This window comes from Chenopodium album, chromosome 14, assembly GCF_948465745.1.
Source record: "Chenopodium album chromosome 14, dcCheAlbu1.1, whole genome shotgun sequence".
In the NCBI taxonomy this organism is placed as follows: domain Eukaryota; kingdom Viridiplantae; phylum Streptophyta; class Magnoliopsida; order Caryophyllales; family Amaranthaceae; genus Chenopodium; species Chenopodium album.
In genome coordinates, this window is record NC_137847.1 from 43,681,765 (window position 1) to 43,694,591 (window position 12,827).

Here is a 12,827-nt window from a genome sequence, read left to right on the forward strand (position 1 = left end):
TGCTTTTGTTGAGAGGTGGCAGCCAGATACGAACACCTTTCACATGCCATTTGGGGAGATTACGATCTTGCTGCACGACGTGTACAACATACTTGGGTTACGGGTTGCAGGCAATATGGTGTCCACTACTCCTAGCACGGACGTGTTACGGGACGAGTGCTCGGTCACCATGGATATGACTCCAGATGATCTGTCTGAGGTTTGCGGCACAAAGACCATTTGGCAGGGTAGTGGGGTGTTGACTGATAAGATTTTTGAGTCGACGTTGGCGGTCGACCGGGATTTTAGTGAGCAGCTTGATGCATACTTGTGGTTAGTGCTTGGAGGTACACTGTTTGTAGACAAGAGTGGTAACCGTACGCATCCTTCCTTCCTCCACGAGCTATGTCACACGGATGTCCCTATTAACGAGTATGCTTGGGGAACAGCTGCACTGGCCTACTTGTATCGGCAACTGGGCACGGCATCACGGAAAGGTGCTGATTCGATTGCTGGTTGTCTCACGCTTCTGCAAGCGTGGATTTACGAGTACTTTCCGTGCTTTCGGCCACATTAGGGTACCTTGACCCGGGACCTTCAAATGCCTCGTGCGTCTGCTTGGGATGTAGGAGCGGGATGTCCTAGCAAGAACCTGGAGCGCCTGTTAGCTTTTCGTACTAGGATTGATGCGCTTACCGACCGTGAGGTGAACTGGCTACCGTACGGAGCTGATCCTGCATTACGAGTGCCCCCCACTTTATTCATTGGCTGTATCCAGTACCGTAACATCATTGAGCCGTACATGCCGGATAGAGTGGTCCGCCAGCTTGGTTTCGTGCAAGGCATTCCCCGCGAGATCATCAGGCCAAAGAAGGCCAAGAGGCCGACTATCTTGAAGATGTATCGGGTAGACTTCCCGACTGAGATGACAGCTGTGTTGTGGAACAGGTTTGTCCCTGGGGTATCTCAGAGTGTTGTTTTAGGTGCCCTACCCAGGCTTAGTGCTGCAGCTCCTTCGGTTGCGCCCGGTTACATGCAGTGGCTGTACAGGTTTTCTCACCCGCGGGTATCTCCAGGTCCAGGAGTTACAAGCAACCTGCCTGAGCGGACTAACACTGATTACGTACGTATTAATGCTTAATATTATATTAACAATGACTTCTATGAATTTTTGTGTTATAATATGTTATTGTTTTATTTGCAGTGGATGGGTCGGTCCATGGAGATTCACCAAAGAGCACTAGCTGAGTATCCTGAAATGTCGAGTGAGACTCGAACAATGACTGAGCAACTTGTATTTGATTGGAAGTCAAAAATGGGACTTTAGATTATTTTGATTAGATGTTCTGTTAGTGATGGTTTTAATTATGTTATGAACTTATTTGTATTTTATTTTTAAAAATGTAATGTATAACAACCTGTTTTGCACCCGGACTCAATCCGCTCACTTTACGGTGACCCTCTGGGTACACAATCATTGGGTGGTTATGTGTCCCGGTGTGATCATTTTTCACAATGATCTTCCAACTTTCGGTGCTGACATCATAATATATCTTGATGTAGAATGGACAACCATTAGCTTTGGTTTTGGTGTCCTTCCGTATCGCGTTCTCCAAATCTCTCGGCTTGCTCCTTCGTGACCGATCACATCGCAAATACCGATACGGCCGACCATATCTGGTTTTGTTATAAGACGATTTCACCAATACAAATCCCAATTTTATGGAAACACCTTCAGCCCATGTAACAGCATCGTCAAATGTAGGAAAAAACGTATCGGTGACAAAATTCCCACTATAATTCACACCGTCACCGCCTTCCTCAGATTCCATATCCTATACAAATTAAACAAAACATCCTTTATGTCAAAATAATAATAATAAAAACAATAATAATAATAATAATTATAATTAAAATAATAAAAACAATACTAATAATAATAATAATAATAATAACAATACTAATAACAATACTAATAATAATAACAACAAATACAAAACAATAACAATATTAATGATAATAAAAAATTATAACAACAACTACAAAACAATTTATAAGACCATAGCGTTAATTAATAAATAAATAATAATAATAACAATAACAACAATAATAATATTAATAATATTAATATTAAAATTATATTTCTACTAATTAATAATAACAATATTAATAATATTAATATTAATATTAAAATTATATTTCTACTAATTAATAATAACAATATCAACAACAACAACAACAACAATAAAAATAACAGCAACAACAACAATAATAATATCAACTACAACAACAACAATAATATCAACATATTACTAATAATAATAATAATAATAATAATAATAATAATAATAATAATAATGAAACAAAAAATAAACATATTACTAATAATCATATTAATACAACAAAATTACATTAATTATCAAATACTAAATCACAACAATAATCACAAGACCACGAAAAAAAAATACATAAAAAAAAAACTTAATAAACGTACTTAAAAAAAAAAAAATATTATAGGGACATCCGCCTAAAATTTCCGGATGTCCCTAGGTACATCCGCTTGAAATTTCCGGATGTTCCTTGGTACATCCGGAAATTTTAGGCGGATGTACCTAGGACATCCGGAAATTTTAGGCGGATGTACCTAGGACATCCGGAAATTTTAGGCGGATGTCCTAATTACCGAAAATAAAAAAAAAAAAAAAACTTACAGAATGATCCGACGCATTCTCCGGCGTACGTATATTCCACTCGCCGTCCATGACCCAAGACCCGTCGGCAAATTTAACGTTTTTTGAAAATAGAAAATTTAGGTGGTCGTGGGGACCGATTTGGTTGCAAGGTCGTGGGGACCGATTTTGGGAAGCTCGGGACAACAATGTCGTCAAGTAAGGGGACCGTTTCATGCATTGTGTCCAAATGGGGAACAAGGTCCTTTTTATAAGCCAAATTGCATAAAGGGCATAGTGGTCCATTCAAGTCAAAAAGGGAGCGTTACCTGGTAAAATGGGAGCGACAAATAGCAGTTGAGTTGTCTTTTGGGTTTACAAGTTCCTAAAACTTGTTGGCGACTCTTTTTGCTGTTTTTCTTTCCCTTTGGAACGCCACCGTACTTTAGTGTATGATCACAGTGGGGTTCAAGTTTGGGGTTATCATAATGCTTGAAATATTCCCTACAGTTTTTGGCGACTCCACTGGGGAGGATTTCTATTTATATTCCTGAAATTTATTATTAATTTTGGCAATTATTTAGAATGAGCGGATGAGACTCGAAAAATTCTAAGTATTTCATGTGCGTGATTTGATTAACATTATTGTCATATGCATTAAAAGGTCCTCATGGGAGCACCCCATGAGTCAATCCATAGGAATTTTACACGTAGGAAATTTGAGAAATATCTTTCATGACTAGAATCGAAAAGATGATGCGAAATCTGGAAAATTCGAAGAACACAGAAACTTGCCAAGGCATGTAGGAACTAGCGTCTAGAAAACAGGGCTTGTCGCCCGTAAAAAGTTTATGTCGCCTGGCGACAGTTTTGTCGCTTGGCGACAGGAGCTTTTTTGCGGCGACAGTCCCTGTAGTCTGGCGCCAAGTTCTTCCAATACCGAGCCAGGGGTCTGCCTTCTTGCTTTGACCATTTCTAGCATTGTTGGCTCGATTTTGCTTATTGATTGAGTCCTTTTCTCACTTTTCTGAACCCATATGTGTTCTACATATGGAAATAACCCTCTGGGGGTTCCTGCTTCACCTGCCCAATGGAATATCCCACTATCATGTGCAAAGTTCAGATTTGGGTACGTGCAAAGTTTGTGAATCCACCAAACCATGGAGTCGAGTTCGATTTCATTACGAACTCGCGGAATCCTGTCCATTCGCTCCAACCCTCACGGTAGGCTTGTGTGCAATGCATATGGATTCCTAACCATGGACCTTTTTGACTTAACCCATATCCTCGAACTTTAGAGAACTAGAGCCATGGTTAGGTTGCAAACTCATCTTGTGACTATGTGAACTACTTGTGCCCTTGCTTGTATATATTATATATGTGTTAACCGTTTGTTTGACTTGTGATTAAGACTAAATAAAATTGACTAATGACTAAAAGGACTTTGTCTAATTAATTAATTAATTTTGAATTAATTAAAGGCTAATAAATTAATCAATTCGACTTAGTACGACTTTAGGCATGTCCATTTAGAGTAAAATTACTGGAAACAGTCCAGATTAACGTTCCAGCAATGGCACAGAAATTTGGACTGTGGCGCTACAGTTTAGTGTCTGTCGCCTGGCGACAATTTTGTCGTCTGGCGACAGGCTCTAAACAGTGGCGACAATCCTGTTGTTTTAGCGACAATCCAGTTTTCTTGCTCGAGTCATCACGACGAGTCTAATAAACAGTCTACTAATCGGTTAATCAGTTTATTAATGGTTCAAACCATGTTGAAGTCTTTAATTGAGTTTAGGCACCTAAAATCCAATGGTCATACACTAAGAGTCAAAGCATGTCACTCACACACACATAAAGCACACACATAACATGTTTGTCACATTATGACCATGTCTAGAGAGTCTTGAATGCGTGTTTTCCGTCATTTTTTTTAGGGGGGTAAGTCGGATATTAATCCTCCAATTTTAAAACTCCATTAAAATTTCCCTTAAAATATATACCCCATTTTTGCCTATTCTTTCTAATTTTTAAACCATAAAGTCAAGTCAATTAGAGTCAAGTATTAAAACAAATATGGTTAACTTACAGCGCGTGGGCAAGAAAGGAAGGGCGTTTAATCAAGGACAACACTTTTGTTCAAGTCTTACTTTTTGACAAACCAATCGGTAGGAAAAGGAAAGCTAAGAAGGCAATGGCTAGTCAAGAAGAACTTAATGAAGTCAAGGGATAGGTAGCCAACTTGGCTGAGATGTTACAAAACCTATCACTGCAAATAAGTAATCCTAAAAAACAGAAACAAATGGACCTAATCTAGGAAAGCTTGGGCAAGCTGTCCAACGACTTTAGATTCCAAGAGATTAGCTCCCAAGGGGTCTCGGTGGATAAGGACCTCCTCCCACAAAAGTTTAATCCCAATGACATCCCTAAATTTAAGGCTATGGATAACCCTTATTTTCATTAAAGAGCTTTTGAAACTGTAATGAACATTAAGGGGATAGATAGAAAAGCATTTCACTCTGTATTTTCATTATCTTTAGAAGCTGTATGTCAACAGTGGTACTTTTCACTTGAAAAGAAAAGACCTCTAGTTGGGAGTCTATTGTAAGCGCTTTCATTGAAAGGTATAAATGCAATATACAAGTTGAAACCGATCATAGAGAGCTAGAAATGCTAAAACAAAAAGAAAATGAAGGTTTCACCTCCTTCTTTAATAAATGGAGGGAAACTACTGCAAAAATGGTTGAAGTACCTAGTGAGAAAGAATATGTCAGGATGTTCATTAAGAACCTCCAAGAAAAATATTCTAAGCACCTTAGGTACCAAAGCAATCTAAACACCTTCAAGGCCGTCTACGATATTGGAATTAATATTGAAGATGACCTCGCTAAACAAAAAGCTGCTAATAGTAACTCAAGTAGTGGCTGGAAAAATAAGAAGAACGACAATCCTTCTTCATCCAAATCTACCCACTCAAATAATGTTAGCACCTTTAATCTAAATGAAGTTTTGACAATGAACAATAATCAAGGACAAAAGAAACCATTTAGGAAGAATTATACTCCTATTGGTATGAGTTATGACACCGCATTTGACCGCCTGCACGCAAAAGGTCTTATAACTCCTATTGGACCATTTGGAGACCCACCTGTCGAAAGGAGAACGGCTAGCTGGAACCCAAATGCACATTGCAAATATCACCAAGGAAGGGGTCATCCTACGGAAAATTGTTGGAGGCTAAAGGAAGCCATTCAAGACTTGATCGATAGTAACAAGCTCCCATTACCTCCTGCAAGCAAGAAACCAAGTATCAATACCGCACCGCTGTCGGATTCCTTGGCTATTTCCGACGAAGAAAATCAAGTGGATCCATCTAGCCTCATAGAGCCTATCGAGACCATTGAAGAAGAAATTTTCGAAGATGCTCTCAAATGTCATGGCCAGGAACCTGCAACCAAGCAAGAAGTATTGGCGTTGACATCAATATTGACAGAATTGGAAAAATTGATCTCACAAACCTTTGAGGCTATAAGAGAGAAAAATGAGTTACTTAAAAGTAGACCTCCACCCAAACAAAAGAAACCTTTTTCTCTCCAAGTAATTGACACTCCCAAAAAGAATAATAGAAAATATACTCCAATTGGGACGTCATATGCAAACATGTTCAAAATGCTCTCCGAGAATGGTAAAATTCAACCTCTCGAACCGAGACCATTTGAATCACTAAAAAGAATGGACAAATACTATTGTTCATATCATCAATCAGGGGGACATACAATAGAGCACTGCTTTAAGTTCAAGGAATTGGTTCAACGTTTGATTGATGAAAAGAAATTAGTTCAACTTCCACAAGATGCCACGATTAACGAAGTATGGGACAGTGATGATGAGGATGTTTACCTTAAAGATATTGAAGAGACTCCTCTATCAACAATATACCCAGTAAGTGACATTTGGGACGAGGAGGATTCGCCCATAGATGTCCTCACTAGGTCCGGGAGAGTACAACCTCCCATTTCAACACAACCTATACCTTCTATCCAGCAAATTCCCGTGCCTATTATAGAAGACAACGATGTCGTCAAACAGTTAAAAAGGACTAAAGTGGAAATGAACGTATGGAAACTCTTAGCCACATCTCGAGAGCATAGAGTTGCAGTCATAGATGCTTTGGCTAAAGTAGGCATAGATTCGGACACTACTCCTGAGGGACTTGCTAACTTCCTCACGAGTGACCTTCCAAGTCCAATCAATTTAGTCACCTTTTCGGATAAAGATCTACCACCGGAAGGTGACAAAGACAATAAAGTTCTAAACCTCACAGTCATATGCAAAAGGATGAACGTTCCTATGACTCTTGTGGACAATGGTTCAGCAATTAATGTGTGCCCACTTAGAACCGCAAGAATGTTAGGAATAAGAGATGAGGATTTATCCCCATCAACCCAAGGCATAAGAGCTTATGATAACTCACGCCGTCAAGCACTAGGGACAATTACCATGAATATAACGGCAGTTGCAATTGAGCATGCCACCACATTTCAAGTAGTGGATATCAAGGCATCCTTTTACTTGCTATTGGGACGCCCTTGGCTTCATGATTTAAAGGTCGTCCCTTCATCTCTTCATCAACAAGTAAAGGCCATAGTTGGAGGAATTCCAATTACCATTGATGCTTCATCCATGAGGATCAAAACAGTAGAAAATCCACTAATTAATGTGGAACATGATGAAAATGATGAGGATTTGTGGGGCTTTAGCGAAGAGGTCTCCTTAATAGAGGAAGACGAAAGGACCCCTCTTCATTACGACCTCCACTCAAACATGACGACGAATGTTATCCTAAGAAGGCAAGGCCATTTTCCTGGAATGACTCTAGGAAAGAAGAAAGGAATAGCTAAACATATGGGACTACCTGGCCTCCCTAAATTGGATACTTTCGGACTTGGTTTTGAACCAACTCATGAAGACCTTAAGTAGGCCCGGAAAAATCAAGAGCATGAAAGAATGCCCGCACACAAAAAAGGGAGATACCCATGGATCAATATCCTCTCACCTTAAATGGACAATTTATAAGAGAAGGAGAGAATTACCCTTGTCATGAATTTCTTGAACCCTTCGTTGTAAATGGCATAAGACGACCTGGGTTCGAGATCTTTTTGGATTGTTACTTTCTAGACGAGATCCCAACTCCAATTTATAAAGGGAAGACACCCCCTTGCTTTGACTTTAACGTCATGGGACTCCTCTTTGGAAGAGAAAAGAATGAACCAAAATACGCGGAAGATGATTCTTCACTTATCCAAACGGTTCTCCAAAGTGAAGGCTTTGATCCCTCGGAATTTATCACCCCAATAGAAGATCAAGAGCGTGGATGGCGCAAGACGGTAAAGATAACCACTACAAATGGAAAGAAGATTTCAGTAACTACAGAACAAGGACCAATGTTCGAAGAATCGTCTGAGTCAGAGTCTGAGTTAGAGTCTTCCCCTATCGAGTCTTCTAAACCTTTAGTTGTAGCACCCTCGCCTCCTATTTCTACTCCTAGGATAATTAGCAATCAAGTCCCAACGGACATTCCTTTATTTGATGTAATGATTTCCGAATTCAATAATATGTCTTCTTCCCCGTATTCTTCTTGTTTTTCTTTATCTAAAGATGACGAGCATTGCTTAACTAATGATGAAAATGATAAAGAAATAATTAAAGCAATGGAAACACTTGAAAACAAGACACCAATAATTGAGGATACAGAAACGGTTGATATCTCAAAAGATCCAACCATTAAAAGAGAAGTTAAAATCGGACTAACACTAAGTAAAGAAGAAAGAACCGATTTAATTAATCTACTTACAAAATTTATTGATGTATTCGCTTGGTCATACGAAGATATGCCAGGCATTAATAGAGAGATAGCTCAACACACAATACCATTAATTCCAGGAATGAAACCTGTAAAACAAAAGTTACGTCGAATGAAACCCGACGTAGCTCTAAAATAAAGGAAGAAGTACAAAAACAAATAACTGCAGGTTTTATCAGGGTATCCAAATACCCCGAATGGGTCGTCAATGTTGTCCCGGTTCCGAAAAAAGATGGTAGAGTTCGAATGTGTGTTGACTATCGAGATCTAAATAAGGCAAGTCCAAAGGACGACTTCCCTTTACCACACATCGATATTTTGGTAGATAACACAACAAATCATGCACTTCTCTCGTTTATGGATGGGTACGCAGGATACAATCAAATCCTCATGGCCGAAGAAGACATGGAAAAGACAACATTCATAACACCTTGGGGTACTTATTGCTACACGGTAATGCCGTTCGGGTTAAAAAACGCGGGTGCTACTTACCAACGAGCAGCAACTTCCCTACTCCATGATATGATGCATAAAGAAGTGGAGGTCTATGTGGATGACATGATTGTAAAATCAAAAGACCGCCAAGGACACCCAATAGCCTTAAAAAAGTTTTTTGAAAGGCTAAGAAAATACAACATGAGATTAAACCCCTCCAAATGTGCTTTTGGAGTTACCTCAGGAAAACTCTTGGGATATGTCATAAGCTCTAGAGGAATAGAGATAGACCCCACCAAAATCAAAGCAATCATGTCCATGCCACCGCCCAAAACCGAAAAGCAAATTCGAGGATTCATTGGCCGGTTGCAATACATAAGTAGGTTCATATCCAAGTTAACCACGATATGCGAACCAATATTCAAGAAGCTTAAGAAAAATATACCAATTATATGGGACGATGAGTGTCAAAAAGCCTTTGAAAAGATCAAAGCCTATCTCTCGAATCCTCCTGTATTAGCTCCAGCACTCCTTGGAATACCCCTAAGATTATACTTAACCGTCACAAAGGAAACAATGGGAGCTATGCTTGCACAAGAGGTAGAAAATAAAGAAAATGCTATTTACTACCTAAGTAAGAAAATGCTCGAATATGAGACACGCTACACACCATTGGAAAAGCTTGCCTCGCATTGGTGTGGGCCACAACTAAATTAAGACATTACATGCTCGTGCATACCGTTTACGTAGTCTCACGAATGGACCCCCTTAAATACCTATTCGAAAGATCTACACTTAACGGGCGTATATCAAGGTGGATAGTGAATTTGGCCCAATTTGATATAAGGTTTATGCCTCAAAAGGCAATTAAAGGATCAGTGATTTCGGATTTTCTAGCAGATTTCCCAATAGAAGATTCGACACCCTTAGAAGAGAATGAGTTCCCAGATGAAAGTTTAATGATGACGGAGGACGATACATGGACTCTATATTCCGATGGAGCCTCAAATCAAAAGGGATGCGGCGTAGGAGTCTTACTAGTATCACCTAAAGAAGAACATGTTCCTATATCCATTAAATTAGATTTCGACGTCACCAACAACGCAGCTGAATATGAAGCATGCGTGGTAGGCCTCGAAACTGCTTTAGCCTTAGGCGTAAAGAAACTCCGGATATTTGGAGATTCTTCCTTAATCATTAATCAAATCTCCAAAAGATGGAAGGTTAGGAGTGAAAGCTTAGCTCCCTACCAAACATATTTGGAAACTCTCACCGATCAGCTGGAAAAAGTGGAATACCGATGCCTTGGCAAGACTAGCCTCAATGGTTAGAATTCCTAAGGAAATTGAGCAAATGCCTTTAACCATAGAAAAAAGGCATAAACCAGCATATATTCAAGCTATAGAAGATGATGAAGTGATCCAAGAAGAAGAACATGAAGAAGAACCATGGTTCATAGATATATTAAATTACATCACCAAAAGAGAATATCCTCCTCATGCTGACAAAAGAGCGAAAAGAGCACTAAGACTTTTAGCTTCCCAGTTTGTACTCATAGGAAATGAACTACACAAAAAGGTGCCTAAGGGTCGAGCTCTATTATGTGTAGGCAAAAAGGATCTCAAAGAGCTATGAGAGTAGTCCACGAAGGTATATGTGGAACACATGTTAATGGCAAAATGCTAGTCCAAAAGATAATGCGAGAAGGATATTACTGGACTACCATGAATAAAGATTGTCATCAATATGTAAAAAGATGCCCAAAATGTCAAATTTACGCAAATTTACAACATATCTCACCATCTCTCCTCTACACCTACACTTCACCATGGCCTTTCTCTACATGGGGAATAGACATAATTGGAAAGATCACACCTCCCGGAACAGGAGGTCACGAATACATCTTAGTTGCAATAGATTACTTCACAAAGTGGGTGGAAGCACAATCATATGCCAAACTCACTGCCAAACATGTAGCACTCTTTGTCGAAAGAAACATAATTTATCGATACGAAGTCCCACATGAAATGATAAGTGACAATGGAACTCACTTTCAAGCCGAATGTGAAGAATTGCTACAAAAGTATGGTATTCAACATCACCATTCTTCCCCTTATAGACCTCAAGCAAATGGAGCAGTTGAGGCCGCTAATAAAAATTTAAAAACAATCATTGAGAAAATGACTGAAAATTATAAGGATTGGCCTGACAAACTTCACTTCGCACTGTGGGGTTATCGCACGTCAATCCGAACATCAACAGGAAATACGCCATTCAACTTAGTATATGGAATGGATGCCGTACAACCTGTAGAGTTAGAAATACCTTCGCTACGCATCGCGTTAGAAAGTAAACTCGATGAAGTCGAATGGACTAGAGCACGGTATGAAGAGCTAATCCTACTCGATGAAAAGCGACTAGAGGCTCTACATCACACTCCATGTTATCAAACCCGCATGGCTAGACATTTCAACAAGAAGGTCAAGACTAGAAATATCAAGGTTGGGGACTTGGTATTAAAAGCATTAAGAAAAAATGTTTTGGACCCAAGAGGCAAATTTAGACCTAATTGGTCCGGACCATATATTGTCAAAACAATCCTGTCAGGAGGCGCGGCTAAATTAACTGACATGGATGGTAATGAATTTTCAAACATGACAAACCTTGACCAACTTAAGAAATACTACCCATAAGTACTTGAGTAAAATACTCAAGAGAGCTACGTTTGGCCTGATTCCTTAAACAAAGGATACGTAGGTAACCCAGACAGGGTGCGGCCACTTTAATCTTTTCAAATTCTGTATCCCCGAAGTAAAAAATACATGTCTGCAAAATTTCAAGACTGGCGCCAGAAGATAGCCTCTGTCGCCAGACGACAATTTTGTCGCCAGGCGACAGAGCCAAATTGACAGCGACAGCTAATTAGATAGCAGCGCCAAGTTTCTGCGAGTGTCTGGGCAAGTTTCGTATATTCTGGAAATTTATTCGACTTCTGTACTCGAATTAATTCTCCGAAAAATAAATATTGTAATTGTTTCTCATTGCTTTAATTAAAAGTTAATTGAAATAAAAGCTAAAATTTTATTATTTGATAAAGAAATTACATTATTGATAAAATAAAAGCTGACAAAATTAACTAAAACAAATTTACTTTGTCTAATAAATCAAAAGAAAAGCAATGCTCTATTCTTTTTTCTCTTTCTTGATTCTCTTCCAATTTTTGTCTTCATTCTCTTCCTCTTGATCCATAACCTTTGCTAGGAGACAACCATTAGAAGACCTACACTCTATTTTAGTATAGATAGTTCCCCCCTCCGCTAAAACCCCATGTTTCTTCTCTACCCAAACTTCCTTTTTCGTAGAATCAACCTTTCTTTTCCCTTTATCTTTCTTAGAACTTTTCTTCTTTGGCATAATAGGAGTTTTGAATTCACTCCTTTCCCCTAGGCGTTCCTTAGCAGGGACCTTTTTGTCACCTAGACGATCCTTCACATTGGTCTTCTCAATCTTTACTTGAGATTTCTGGAATCTTCCATCAAGCCATTGTTTCACTTTGCTTGACAGACAAGGTGGATCCTTGTGGGTAATCACCACCCATAAGGGCCTACCACTCTAATATCTGTCAAAACGCTCAATCTCTTGTGACACATGAAATTCATAAGGACGACGGAGATCTCCTGTAGGAATGGTTTGTGCGAGACCATATTGTCTCATAACTCTACAAGGAAAATAAAAAGTTAATCTTGACAGGCTCGGGAGACGACAGCATGCTTGGTTACTACAACCAACCATCGCCTCAATCTTCCACCAAGGAACGATCCAGCTTATGGTAAAATCACCGGCAGCAAACACCTTGCTCCATTCACGGCGACCTATCTTCA